We start from the raw sequence: 15456 nt of genomic DNA, 5'->3' as shown, positions 1-15456 counted from the left end.
TGAACTGAGGCAGGTAAAGGAGACAAGTCTCTCAGACTCAATCTCAGCATATCTGAGTCATCGTTCCTGATGGATTATACTTCTAATCTAATTAATTACAATAATGCTTTCCAATATCAAGGCTACATCATGGCTGGCTCTGGCCACGAACCTGTGACTCTCTTCTGAAGGGAATCTTGTAACTGCGAATCTGCAACAACTTCTACGGTCGGCAGATTGAGGGGAGATAGAATTCCCGGCTGTCTGGTGACAACCTTTGCCTTTGGGTTAATAGAATTCAGGGGTGTGTTTATACATTCCAAAAGGATCTGTCTAGTAGTCACAAGGGTCTTAGGTCAAACACAGTGGTGAGCAAAAAAAAGTCCATTTAGGGGACCAATTATAAAGCCCTACTTGGCTCCCAACCTGGAATATTCCTTCTCTCTCCTCAGTCAGTGTTTACTTTTCCTCCCTCTCCAGGAACTTCGGCTCACCTTACCTATTTTATTTTGGCTCTCAAGGGGTCCTTATTGACACAAATCTGAGGATCAGCACTGTGGCAACACTGCGGGGTGGGGGGCGGTGGGCGGTATTCGCTTCCTTAACCTTGATGCTAATCTTATCTCTAACTGTTTAGAAATAGTCATGGGAGTTGTTTCCCTGAACCCGATGCACCTGCAGCCCCCACCACTTGCTCCACAATTCCTCCAGCTGCTACCTGATCTCAAAAAGCTAAAAGGAGGCACCAGCCCCCAAACCATGCTGTGCACGCACGCACACACACACACACACACACACACACACAGAGAGAGAGAGAGAGAGAGAGAGAGAGAGAGAGAGAGAGAGAGCCCTGTGTAATGTTTCCTGCAGTCACCAGCACCTGACTCTGTCATTTGCATTTGAATATGGTGAGTTTTTTTTGTTAGGAGAAACATAATAATAAAACCAACCTTCAGCAGGCTTTGCATTCGCCTCAAATACAACCTGCTTTGGCTCGCAAAGCTTTGAACTACAAAGTCCTGGTTCTATCAAAACAGAACGCTTTAAACTTCAGGTTGAGTCTCTCTCTCTGTTCTAGAGACCTCCGTTTCCAAGGCCTTCAAATTAACAATGAGACATCTAACGTCTTTTCTATAGCGTTATTACTTGAAATATGTGTTTTTTAATCAGCAGAAGCATGTCAGTAAAAAAGAAAAAAAATTTTTTGGCTTTACCACGGAGCTAGCTTTAGCTTTTAAAATTATGCGCTATGAAATTAGCACCGTATCTTGACAAGCAAAGAGCAGCCTTGCCTCGCTGTGCCAAGGGGTGAATGACATGGACCTTCTGAGATGCACACTGGGGTTCTTCGGCTTAAAGGTTTTGGTCTGTCAAGGTGAAGAATTGCAGATGAAGGGTCCAGGAGGGCTTCAACCTCAGATACATCAGATAAGGACAGCTGGAGTCGGCTTCCTCACTCTTCCCAACCTGGTGCCATGAAGTTAGCTGTCCCACCAACAACCCTAGTAGGAATTTACTACCCTGACAGTTATCAGACGTCACTTTTTGTTTGACCTTCTAAAGTTCTCTCTCTCTCTCTCTCTCTCTCTCTCTCTCTCTCTCTCTCTCTGTCTCTCTCTCTTTCTCTCTCTCACACACACAGAGCCCCTCAGTATGCAGATGAAGCATCTTCCAACACCCCTGTCTTGATCGATAGTGCATGACTACACAAACTTTGCCCCAGAGACCTTGGCCACCTCCACAGGAGCAAAACTACCTCCTTATCCTCCCCAACAAACTGAGCTAGTTCTCCAAAGCTGTTCCTAGTTCTTTACCCACGCACTCCCCACTGACCAAGATCCTGCCTGCACTCTCCTGCCCCAGCTAAGCTTCCCCGCCTCTAGCCCAGCCTTGTGAGCAATGGGCCTGACTACGCCAAGTGGGAGAAGCAAACCCAGTATGGCAGCTGGCACTGACGGAAGTGCAGTCACACCATCAGAGAGAATGATCTGCCTTTGCCAATTTAAAACATCTGCCTCAGGGACGGGGAGATGGCTCAGTCAGTAAAGTGTTTGCCAAAGAACCCACATAAAGGTGGGTAGACCGAAAAGACTCTGCACAGTTGTCCTCTGATGTCTACGTACATGCCATAGCATGAATGTCCCACCTCCACGTCACCTGCACATGATAATAACAAGTGAACCGAATTTATAAAAAGCCACATGCAATAGCGTGGTCATCTGTAATCTTAGTATGTTCCCATTGAGAGATGGGAGGCAGAGACAGGAGAATTACCGACAACTCAGCCTGGTATATACAGTGGTGAACACGGAGACTCTGTCTCAAAACAAAATGGAGGAGGATGAAAACCAAGGTTGCCCTCTGACCTAAACAAGCCTATACACCATGTGTGCACTTTGCCATGTGTGTGCACACCACACACACAAAGACTCACACACACACACATACACACACATGCACACACATACACATTCACATATACATGCACACACATACACACGCACACATTCACATACACATTCACATATACATGCACATACACACACGCATACACACACATACACACATACATATGCACACACATAAACACATGCACTCATACACACTCACTACACACAGGCACACACACACTCACATACACATACACACACATTCACATATACATGCGCACACATACACATACATACACACTCACATATACACACTCACACACACACATATTCACATACATGCGCACCAGACATACGTGCTTACTCACATACACGAATGTACACACAGATCTCAAATTCAAAACTGTCCTATACATTTTATATTAACATTGAGGAAAAATAAAGTTAAAAGTAAATAAATAAAAAAACAGAGGAAATTTTTTTTGTCTGTGTCGAGCTTGTTACCGATATTCAAACAGGAGTCTTCAGGTTCCAAAACACTATTCTTTGTTGAGCACCCCTTGCTTCGAGGGTCACCTACAAGATGCACAGAGGTAGGTCACCTATAGCTACGGAGCACTCTGTAGCCTTCGGGATCTGAACCCTGGATCTGATAACTTATGGAAGATGGCCGGCTGCGTGGCCAACTTTATTTGCATGTATTTGGTCAGAAAATTGATCGTTGTGTACCATAAAGACGTCATTTGTTTCCCATTACCATTGAACCCCAGAGCATTGCACTCAGAACTCACCAGGAATTTCAAATGGCAGGTGGCGAGACTAAACTTTTCTAAGATTAATCATATACTCCAAATTCAATGATTACGACTCATTAAAGAGCAGATTTCCTGTTAATGAATGCCTAGTGCCAGGATTCAACCCATAAAAGTTACAGACCCAAGGGCTGGAGAGCTAGCTCAGCCAATAACGTGCTTGCCTTGTGATCATGAGGTCTTGAGTTCAGATACCCAGAATCTAAATATAAAAAGGCTAGGTTCGTGGCTATGTACAGGCACAGTGATGTGTTCTTGTGATCTCAGTGCTGGGAAAGTGAAGAGTAGTGGATCCCTGGAGCTTACCAGGCAGCCTAGGCTAAGGGATGAGCTTCAGACCAATGAGAGACTCAGTCTCAAAAAAATTTAGTTGGATGGCTCCTGAGGGTGAATGACACCCAAAGTGAACTTGTATCTCTCTCTCTCTCTCTCTCTCTCTCTCTCTCTCTCTCTCTCTCTCTCTCTCTCTCATACACACACACACACAGTATCACACACACACACACACACACACACACACACACACGACTCACAATGAAGGTGGATGGGAAATCATCCCAAAGAGAAACTCTTAGTCAGGGGTTGCCCTGGAGACCCTCGTTCTTACGTGCCATGCAACGGCAGCCCTTCCTTATGGTACAGTTCTTGCTTTGTTCACACCAAAGCTTTACACGGAAAAGCGATTGTGAGACTCCGTGTCATTTCTGAACCTCTGCTTACCCACTTCCTGCTCATTGCCTACAACATTCTTGCTAGAGGCTGTTTGACGTGGAAACTTAAAGGTTCTTTGGGCAGTCAGTTGTGTTGGATGGTGTTTTGCTGGGGCAGACATGTGAAGGAACATTCCTCTGAAGCAGACACGGGTTCTGCTAAAGGAAGCACGTTTAAGGACACGTGATGAAGGATGTTTTGCTAAAGACACGCATGTATTGGTCCGCCTTATATTGTGTAGTGGAGTTGCGTTTGTTGGGACTCCTTAGAGGGAAATGCAATAAAAATCTTCTGGTGGTGTGTCAAGGTGCCAAGGTTTTTTGCAGCGTCTGTGGGTCTGTGGACTTGGACTGATTGGCAGAGTGACGTCAGCTGAGACAGACACGCATACCGAGACAAAACCTGTGGAGGGCATGTGTTGTTTGGAGGGAGTGTAAAAAGGACTTTGAGTTGGGGATTTAGCTCAGTGGTAGAGCGCTTGCCTAGCAAGCACAAGACCCTGGGTTCGGTCCCCAGCTCCGAAAAAAAAAAAAAAAAGAAAAAAGAAAGAAAAAGGACTTGACAGGCAGTGAGGAGGCTGAGCTTGGCTTTCTTGCACTGCTAAATGCTTGTTGGTCTCTTGATCTTTGCTGATCTTTGCTTCACTGAGAGAGGCATGGCTGAGAATGTTTTCTGGCGTTCTCGTTGACCCTCATCCTTCCTGTTGACTTGAGTGGAGGCTGACGCCTGGCTGTCTCTGCCAGTTCGTGCCGCTGCTGCTGATTCGTGTTTGCTACCCTCACTCTACTGAACTGGACTGCTGGTGTATCCGTGATGTTGTCGTGAGTGAATTGAGCTGCTGACTTCTGTGAACTGAACTGCCGCTGATTTCCTGACAACACAGATTTTTCTCCAAAGAACCATTTCTAAACAGGTTCACTTACCCAGAATCCTAATAACCTTTCTTTTCCACTATCTCTGGTTGGCAGTGGGCTAGAAGGGAGGTTAAAGCATTTAAGAACCATCATTAAAAGCAGGCATTGAAAAATTAAAGTTAGAGGTGTTGGAAAAGACATTGTCTTAAAACCAAACATGAGGTGCTGGGGAGATGGTTTGACATTTAGGAGCCATTTTTTGCTCTTCTAGAGGACCTGGGTGTATTCCCAGCACTGATAGGGTGCCTCATTACCATCTGTAACTCCAGTTCCAGGGGATCTGATATCCTCTGTGGCCTCTGTGGATATTGTATGCATGTGGTAAACACTCATACACAAAACGTAAAAATAAATCTTAAAAATAATGTCACAAGGGCGTGGTCTTCTCTAAACAATTCTGTTCATCTACAGAAAATGATGAGGTCTTGGACACAGTCTTACCCATGTTTGAGATCTGAATTAGGGTACCTTTAAACTTCCATATTGTTAAATTCCTGGGTTTTTTTTCTCCACCAACAATGTCTGCATGGTGTTCTGGAGCCATCTGTATCCCCTTCCTGTCACTGTGTGACTCAGTTTCCCAATGATAAATGTTCTAGAAAGATGGCATCTAAGGTGGGTGTTTCCAATGTATTACCTTGAGGAAAGGCCCCATAACAGACAGTGGGTATGAGGATGTACCAAGGTGATGGACAAGTCTCTATATTTAGAGATTTACAGTAGCCATGGTTGTCACTTATGCTGTCCCACAGCTTGGTCACAGGGAAAAATTATGAACATCATCTGGCCTTCTTTCTCAGGGGCCATGCCATGAGGAGTAAACCCACACTAGCTGTGGATGGCCTCCCCTGAGGCACAAAGGCATACTTCCATTGCATTTTAGAAGACCAAAGCCAGCCCATGGCCACAGCTGGCATGGGGTTCAGGGGAAGAGCCTTAGATGCTGGGGGAATAGCTCTGATAGCTAAAGTCTACTACTCCCCAGACAGCTGTCCCTCCTCCCCCTTTCTCTCCTTCCTTCCCTCCCACTCCATTTCTTCCATTTCTTATTAAAGGTATTTTATTTTTACATATGTGTTACGTGTGCGGGGTGGGGTATGTGCACATACATGTAAGTTCCCACTGAGGCCAGAGGAGAGTATTGGATCTCAGGTACTAAGATTCCAAGCTCATATCACCAAGGTCAACTTTTAAAGCATGAGCTCTGGGCATTAAATCCAGGTCCCCATGCTCACAAGGCAGACACTTTGTCACCTTCTCATCCCCTCTTCCTTCTTCTTCCAAAAGTAACAGGACCTCCCCTTGAGATGTTTCCTCTCATGCAGGATCTCCACGCAAAGCCAGGGATTTCAGAGAGCATGAGGGTGCTCGCTGCATCAAGCCTGGTAACAGATTTTAGAAGAGCTGCCCTACCCCCCATATCCAGCACACCAAGGAAGAACAGGGTCAGGAAAAGCAGCAGTTTCCCTCTCTGGAGACAGGATTCTTGATGAGAAGACCCCAATTCCACCCTTTGGGAAGATCTCCCATCTTGTTCTTCCATAGTCTTCATAATTTATTTCTCTGTATCTCAGGTGAGGAGTCAGTCAGCCTTATGTGGGACATAAAAAGTCAATTAGGAAGGTACATTATCCATTTGAGGAGCACTTAGGGATCATTGGAGTTACAGACAAACGGAGGTCACTGGGCTCCTCTCTGCCCTAGCAGGCGCTGGCACACACCTGCCTCAGAACACTGAGGGTTGGAGGTGGTCCGCTTGGTGACTGAGTCTCGGATCATCAGGAAAAGGAGGGTTGCTCCACCCTCAAATTGTTCATTGGATGAGGCTCTGTGTCTTAGGCTAAGAGATGGGGTGTTTTGGGTGGGGCATGAATCCTGTCCTGTGGAAAAGGAGAGAGGTTTCTCAGTATCAGGGGCCTTTTGAAAACCTTTGTCTTTCTCCATATCATCTGGTCTCCTTTGCTGTGGAATGGCATGTTAAAAGGCTTCTTTATCTCCGCTAGTCTCTTGAGTTCATTATCATCTTACAACATGGAGGGGCTCAAGCATCATTCTCAGCTCACACTGCACAGGCAGAATTGGGGCTCCGAGGCAGGTCCGCTGGAGTCTAGAAACTCACATTCTCACCCAGCCCTGAAGGATGTCTCTTTACTCTGCCCCCAATTTATTAGCATTCTAAGCCAGCCAATCCCCTTGCCAGGAGCCACACACATCCTCTGCTCATTCCCAGCTAGGTCTTCCCACTTCCAAGATGTCTGTACTTCCTCATGGCCTCTTCTTATTCTTTGAACTTGATCTATTGTGCCTCAACCTTTCACGAGTCAGGGGAGAATCGCATACCATTGCTATTTTCCCTCTGAGACACTCGGTACATTTGATGAGATTCGAGGACCACAGGTTGACTGGGTCTTTACTTGAAACACCTCAATCCATTAAAAGCATCTTTACCAATGGGGATGAGGAGGTTACAGTAGTTTTCAATTCTACCCTTGCCACGGGTTGTGATTTAAATGTTCCTTACTGTACTGAAGTTTTATTAATTCTGTTGGTGTTCAAAACTGAAGCATGGTGGCTGCTGCTTCTACTTGACATCTACTTGAATTAATGGGCTTTTCCCATCCCCCTTTCCTCATCATATTTCTTTCCTATGTGAAACTGCTCTGTTCTTTTCTGAATTCTCTCATACTTTTAACACCTTGCCAAATGTAGGCAATAGCAGCCTGGGCACCTTGTGGTCTAAATAAGGTATACGACCTTACCCAAATTCTAGTTTAACTTCTGTTGTAGGATAAGATATGCATGCTTGCTTACTGACTCATTTCTTTGCTCTCATACAGGTTAGGTCACCCCTCTTAGGGAATGGTGCCACCCAAAGTGGGCTGAATCTCCCCACAGTAGTTTGCACAGACCAACACAATGTAGACAGTTACTCACTCATCTAGATTCTTTCCCCAGGTGATTCTTGGTTGTGTGACATTGATAGTTGACGCTAACATCACACCTGGTTTCAAGGGTGTATGAAGTACCATTCTACCAATTTTTTGCTAAGTTTTTTTTTTCTTGGTTGGAAAGTGCTTAGAAACATCAACCTCAAATATCTCATGCTTATTATCTCCTAACCTCTCCAGGGCTCTACGTTTCAAAGGACTTTTTTTTTTTAACCAAACAAGACCCACTTATTCTGGTGTGACTTGATACGAGACGTGGAAGCTCTCTGTGAGGCCTTATTGCAAATGTGTAATTTTCATCAGGCCACATAAAAAGTTATGAATGCAGCCCAGGAGTCCACATAATTACTTCGGTGACCCTCAAATTACGAATGCCATGGAAAGGTGGCTGTTATTATCAAGTAATGTCTACACAGAGAATTCTCTAGAAAGAAGAAAAATAATTGGATGGAGGAAAAAATAAGATAGCTTGGAGACAAATTCTTCTGCTTTATGGCTTCCCCTGATCCAAGTCTATGCTTCCAGTACCCTGACAAGCACATGCGGGCACGTTCTTGTGTCGTCTTGGTCTCTGCACACCCTGCCCCTCCCCCTCTCCTTCTTTCTTCCCCACTCTCCTCCATTCTCTCCCTCTCCTCCTTTCTTTCCTTCTTCCTACCTCTCCTTCTCCCTCTCCCTTCTTTTTCTCTCCTTCCCTTTCCACCCTCCCCCATGTCTTCCATGGGGGTTGAGAGCTAAGCATCATTACTGTGAGCTTGGATGCCAGGCAGACTCCATGGCAGACTGACAATATTCTATGTTCAACGCGACCTAAAATTGCTGCTACTTGAGCACAGTGTGAGCACTCCCCACAATTCCCAGCTCGCTTAAGAATCCACCCGAAAGTCTGACCAGCTCTATGTTCTTCAAAACTTATAGTAGTATTTCTGAGTAAGCACCACAGACCAGTTACTCAAATTCACACTCATCTTCCCCAGACTTTGAGCATTGCCTGACTTGTTTGGTCCATTAGAAAGTTCTAGTCCTGTGAACTAGAAAGTTCACAGAATATTCAGCATTGTGGCTTGGGATATTTTCTCTAAATCTCTGACCACACCATCCATTCTTCCGCTACCTTGCTGGATGGTTTCTTTGAATTCTCTTTGCTTTTTATTCCTAAGGTACCCAAAGGTGGTGAGGGGGCCATCTGTGCCTACTCTGTAGGTCGATGAAACCATCTCGTGGCTTTCAAAACCATCCTTGTAAAAGGCCATGAAACCGGAAATGGACTACAAGAAGGAAAAACCACTCTCAATGGTAGTAACAAATCCAGCAGGAGAAGTATGTGACATAAGAGGAGGGGTTAGTAAACACCGTCAGGAGGGGACAGAGGAGCAGGGCAGGGCAGAGCAGCCTGGTAAGAGCCATGTGTGAAAATGCTATAATGAAACCTATGACTTCACACATCGATTTAAATAAATGATTAAGACACCTCATCCGGGGAGACAGCTCTACAGGTTGCACAAACATGAAGTTCTGAGGTCAGATCCTCAGCACCGACAGAAAAGCTGGGCATGGTAGTGTATGCTGTCAGTCCGACACTGTGGGTACATGCATGAGGGCTGGATCCCTGGAACTCACTGATGTGCCAGCATAGCTGAATCTAGGCTCAGTGAGAGATCCTGCCTCAAAAGACAAGGTGGAGGGTAACTGGGAAGACATTCTTTAACCTTGGTTTTCGGCACACACACACACACACACACACACACACACACACACACACACACCCCTCTTCATTAGTAACTTCTGTCTCCCTATTTCAAGTCAGACTTTCTGCTGAGAATGCCAGATACTTAGGTCAAACAGTCGATCTGACGTCTCCCTTTGGGCTCTCGTTGTCACCTCAAAGTTCAAGTTCACACTAAAGTCTTGGTTTATCTCTCAGATCTGCCTTTGGGAATCATGACCACCTCCTCCACCAGCACTACACATCCACGGTAGATAATTGAATCTTCCTTTCTTGTTTGCTGGAGGTATGCACCCGAAGCAATCCTTGATGTGTCTCCCAGTTTCCCACATCACCAAAGAAGCCATTTGGAAATTTTATCAGCTCTGTGTTTTTCAGAATACACCAAGTAAGGGATACCTTGTGAGAACTGCATTGTGGAAACATCAGAGTGCACCAATCTGAATGACGGCAGGCCAGCTGCTCCTCTTGGCTCAGTGGGAAGGCCTGTCCTTACTGGTACTACATGGCGACATATTGAACCCTTTAGGCACTGAAATCCAATAGTGTTTGTGTCCCTAATCAGACAACAGAAGACCAAAAAATAGGGCATAAAAGAGAGAAGGTCTTCCCTCAACATTGCATGCTTATACATATGGGATGCGTAAGGTTAGAGGGTGTTCTTGATACCAGCAAACAAGTACTGAGGGAGTGTGGAGGCTTGTGTCATGGCTGTGTGGCTCAGTGGACTCCACACACCCTCAGAACCAAGGCTGCACTCATTTAATTTGAAAAAGTAAAAGCAAGCAAGCAAGGAAACAAACAAAAGCCTTTTTCAATGTCACCGCTCCAGAGGCAGTGGGACCCCGGAGAACAGAGTCAATAAATGAGGCTGACTAAAGTCTCATGCTTTATTCAGATCCTCGGAAAATTTATACACGGAGGGTTAAGAGAGGTTAAGGGTTAAGTAAAGCTCTCATGAGTCCAAGCTGCATAGAATCCCAAGGACAGGCTGCACGTGGCAAAACCATGGCTTTTCCATGGAGGCATAGAGAGGCCAGTTTAAACATCTAATTGAATAACAACGGCAAACCATAATGATTAATCTGAAGTAAACTCGCTGCTGTCTGTCACACCCGGGAGGAGAACAGAAGCATGCTCCAAGAACAGTTCTGTGTTTTGAAGAAACCGAGGCCACAGGACTCTTGTCGTGTGTTCTCACAAGCCCTCAGGATTCCCCACACGTGACTTCATTCCTGGACTGTGCCATGATACTTCAAGAGTGAATTAATTTTAGTTTACTATAATAGTCACTGTGCCTATTTCTAAGTTGCTGTAACTCATTTTTGGTTTATGGTGTGTGTGTGTGTGTGTGTGTGTGTGTGTGTGTGTGTGTGTGTGTACAAGCTTATGCATTCCACTGTGCACATACGAAAGTCAGAGGACACTGTGCAGGAATGAGTCCTCTGTTCCCATAATGTGGGTCCTGGGGAACTCAAATCATTACACTTGTTGATCAGTGTGCCTTCACCCGCAGGTCTACTCGTTGGTTTGCTTTCTTTCCTTACACCCCATTTGTAAGCCTTCTTACTTCTACCTTTTGAAATGTAATTAATTTTGAGAATTTCATACATGAGTACTATATTTGCATCATTTCCACCCCTTCCTCTCTCCCTGGCTCTCTCTCACATTCATGAACTGTACTTTAATTATTTAACACACACACACACACACACACATACACACACACACACATACACACACACACACTTGTGTATATATAAACATGGTCTGCAGTTCATTTGGTATTGCATATATATGTGTATATATGTATATATGCATATATATCCATCATATATCCATGTATCTATATATCCACATATCCACATATTCATATATCCACTCATTCTTACATACATACATGTATACATACCTATTCACACACATACATACATATATCCATATATCCACATATATCCATTATATATCCATCATATATTCATCATACATCTATGCATCCACATATCCATATATGTATATATCCATACAAACATACATGTATACATACACACATATATTCAATAAATACATGTGTATATGTATAAATACATGCATGCATACCTATATACAGATATATATATACACATACGCATATATACATACATTATATACATACATATATGTGTATACACACACATGTTTAGGGCTGACCACATTGGATTAGATAACCTATTAGAGTGTTTGTCCCTGGAGAATTCTAATTCTCCCTATTTTATTAGCCACTAATTCCTTCAGCTCCTCATACTGAGATGCAGCCTTGTGAGACTTTCCCCCATCTATACTGGTGTGCAACTGGTATAGTCATTGTGCAGATCTTGTTTAGGTAACCATATTTTTTAAGATTTCATGGCTACAATTTCTTTGTCATGACTAGAAGACATTATCTCACAGCAGACACTCTGGTTCTCTGGCTTTTATGATCTTTCTATTCCCCCTCCTCTGATGTCCACTAAGCTTCAGGTAAAATGGCTGCGTTGTAGATAACATCAGTTGGTCAAGTGTTCTCTGCATTTGGACAGGATGTAGATGGCAGGTACTCAGCACCTAACACTGTCAAGGGAGTCGAAGTCTCAACTTTAGGGTTCAGTTCAGCTGCTTCCTCAAGGTTCTTGATAATGTAGAGAAACTTTTGCCACCCAACCCTAATACTTCCACAAACCCTGATGTCACTCACGGAGTTTATACACCATGACTGAGCAGCAAAACTCCCTTCAGCATTTCCTTTGGCAAACACCAGGTCTTCATAACTGAAAGCTTCTCCTCCTCCTTAAGTTCTGCAAAGGGGAGCCGCATCACACGGTGCTGAGACCACACTTGCAGCAAATGTGCCTCGCTTTTCTTCTAGTCTGTTTGCAGTCCTCCTAGTTCCACATGCGGGCTGCTCACACTATGCACGACAGGCAGATGCAACTCTCAGCAGACACTCGCCACTTTACGGAAATACCCACCTGGAGCTAAACAACAAAGACTCTACGGCTGAAAGAAGCCACAGATAGCAGGACACACACAGGTTGGACAGATGAAGTCAGAGGACAGAGAACGTTCCAGGGAGGCGGTACTGAGAGGCTGTCGTAGCTTCCTTTCCTGTTGCTGTGACATGATACCCTGACAAAAGCAACATAAAGGAGGAGGGTTTATCGGATTCACGACTTTAGGTCACTGTCCATCGCTGTGGGAATGTCAAGATGGCAGGAACTTGATGCAGCTGGTCACATCCCATCTACAGTCAAGAGCAGAGGACAATGAATTAATATGAGCATGCCAGCGTTTGGCTCCCTTCCTCCACTCCCCTCAGTTTAGCATCTTCTGCGCAGGGAATGGTACCACCCACAATGGGCGGGGCTTCTCCGTAGGCCAACCCACCACCCACAATGAGCGGAGCTTCCCCCATAGGCCAACCCACTACCCACAATGGGCGGGGCTTCTCCTATAGGCCAACCCACTACTCACAATGGGCAGGGCTTCTCCCATAGGCCAACCCACCATCCACAATGGGCGGGGCTTCCCCATAGGCCAACCCACCACCCACAATGGGCGGGGCTTCTCCCATAGGCCAACCCACTACCCACAATGGGCAAGGCTTCCCCCATAGGCCAACCCAATCTAGACAGTCTGTTATTGAGACTCTCTTTCCAGATGTTTCTGGACTGTATCAAGTTGACAATTAAGATCAACTGCCACATATAATTAATAAAGTTTGATTTTTAACTGAACTGTAAATTCATTAACCATAAAAATGCCTCTTTTTCCTACTTCTTAAGTGGTTTCATTGCCAAGCATGGGGTTGTATATACCTGCAGTCTAAACACTTGAGAATTTGAGGCAGGAGGATTCCTGTACCTAGGAAATGAGGACCACTTGAGCAAGACAGGAAGACCTCTTCTCAAAACCAAAGCAAGACACCATTTTTGTTATAGACTATGACACAAGCACATGAATTCGCTTACCAGAAGCAGAGCCATCAGTGGACTATCTTCTGTCTCCAAACTCGTCCCACTGAAGGTCCTCAGGGGCAGAGACTCATGTGGAGTTGTCATCTTGTGTAGAAAGAGTGGAAAAGCAACATCATTGATACGTAGTAAAGTGTGGGATCCTTTGATGAGAGGATGGATGTCCCAGAAAAGGAGAAAGTGGAACAGTATGTGCCCAGGCTGGTTAGAGGGATCTGCTTGTCTCTGTCCTCCAATGCTGGGGATTACACGCTAAGGTGGCCATCTCCAGATGTTTTATTTGGTTGCTAGGGATTTGAACTCAGGTCCTTTTGCTTTCACAGCAAGCCCTGATACCCACTGAGCCACCTCCCAGACCCTGCTGGATAGTTTATATATGGTTTATATATACCCATGCAATGTATTTAACATTGTCAAGATTTGAAGTTGAGTCTAGCTACAAGAAAATAGCCTGTGAAATCCCTAAAATTCTTCTCCTGGATCACTGTTTTGCCCTTCCAGCTGAGAAGTTTATGCTAATCACAGTTTATGGCTGTCACTCTTGACTGTGTGCCCAGAGTCATTTCCCCCGTCTTTGCTTGTAGAAGGGATTTTATCCAAGTTCTTAGGGCAGTATGGAGCTTGTCTGAGGTCGCACATTGATGACAGTGGAAGAAAAACCAGATGACCAGATGGGCTGCTTCTAGGGCAGGCTCCTCAGAAATAAAAAGGGAGGAGGGCAGTTCACAGAAGATAAACTACAAAGGGCAAAAGGATACAAAGAATAATGTTCAACCCATTCCCATCCGTACCTCCGCACCCCCACCCCAACCATCAGAGAAATGCAGATCAAAGCTCCATGGAGGTTATGTCTTCCTCCACAGGGATTCTGTCTTCCTTCATTCAGAATGGAATGCCAGTCATTAGGAAGAAACAATGATGGATGGTGGTGTGGGTCGGGGATAGGAGGAGGAAACTTTCCTCACTGCTGGTGGGGCTGTCAATATGGAAGGAGGGAGGGGAGGGGGAGGGGGGGAGAGGGAGAGGGAGGGAAGGAGAGAGAGAGAGGGAGAGGGAGGGAAGGAGAGAGGGAGAGGGAGAGGGAGAGGGAGAGGGAGAGATCTACTCTATAACCCAGCTATATTGGTATTTGGTATTATCCAAAGACTTCTAAATTACATATCAGAAATCCTTAAATGTATGGATAAAAAGAGATTCGTTAAAACAGTGAGTTGTCTCATAGCTAGCAAGATAGCTCAGTGGGAAAGAGCACTTACACGCAAGTGTAAGGACCTGAGTTTGAAGCCAAGCATCTGTAGAAAGCCTGGTGTGGCTGTGTACATGCCTATAACTCAAGCAGTGTGCATGCGAACACACACACACACACACACACACACACACACACACACACACACACAGTTATTTAGATCAACAAGCATCAAGCCATAAAGCCGTGTTTCAATATAAGTCTAAAGAGAGGACAAGAACACTGTCCGTACTTAAAGGCTGTCAGGCAGAAAGAGTTCTCTTTTGTGCTAGGCTGGCCTTTTCCAGGTACAATGAGGCGTACACACATGACATCGGTCAAGAGGCTTCATCCAATATATGACTTGGAATGTAATATCACACATAAATACCCTTGCTAAACATTGAATATGAACTGTCCCCCATTGGCTTATGTGACAATGACATAATTCTAGATGGTGGTGCTATTTTGACTGTTTGGGGAGGTATCACAAACTTCAAGAAGTGAGGCCTAACTAGACCTAAGTTGATCACTCTGGATGTGTCTTTGAGACTACATCTTGCCTTGATCTCTCCCTATATATCTCTGCTTCCCAGTCACCATGATATCACTACAGGAAGATGCCTCTTTTCACATTTCCCTAGATAACCACAGCAGACTTGGCTCTTCTGCTCTAGAGAGAGAAGAACACTGGGGCACATTAGAGCAAGGAGCTGAAGTTTGATTTTATCAGGTCAGAAAATAAACAAGCAAAACAATGTC

General features: G+C 44.9%; 1 protein-coding gene and 1 long non-coding RNA gene across 3 annotated transcripts in view; one reads left to right on the top strand and one right to left on the bottom strand.

Annotated features, from left to right (window-relative positions):
* Window positions 1-15456, top strand: part of Kazn (kazrin, periplakin interacting protein) — a 990282-nt gene that overhangs the window by 368105 nt on the left and 606721 nt on the right. The gene's annotated exons all lie outside the window — the stretch shown is intronic.
* Window positions 10357-14404, bottom strand: LOC134479046 (uncharacterized). The gene is made up of 2 exons (XR_010052008.1): window positions 13467-14404; window positions 10357-12739 (listed from the first exon to the last, which is right to left on the bottom strand). It is a non-coding gene; the product is annotated as an uncharacterized LOC134479046 (long non-coding RNA).

Source organism: Rattus norvegicus, chromosome 5, assembly GCF_036323735.1.
Source record: "Rattus norvegicus strain BN/NHsdMcwi chromosome 5, GRCr8, whole genome shotgun sequence".
Taxonomy (NCBI): domain Eukaryota; kingdom Metazoa; phylum Chordata; class Mammalia; order Rodentia; family Muridae; genus Rattus; species Rattus norvegicus.
This window is presented reverse-complemented; position numbering and strand designations above follow the sequence as displayed.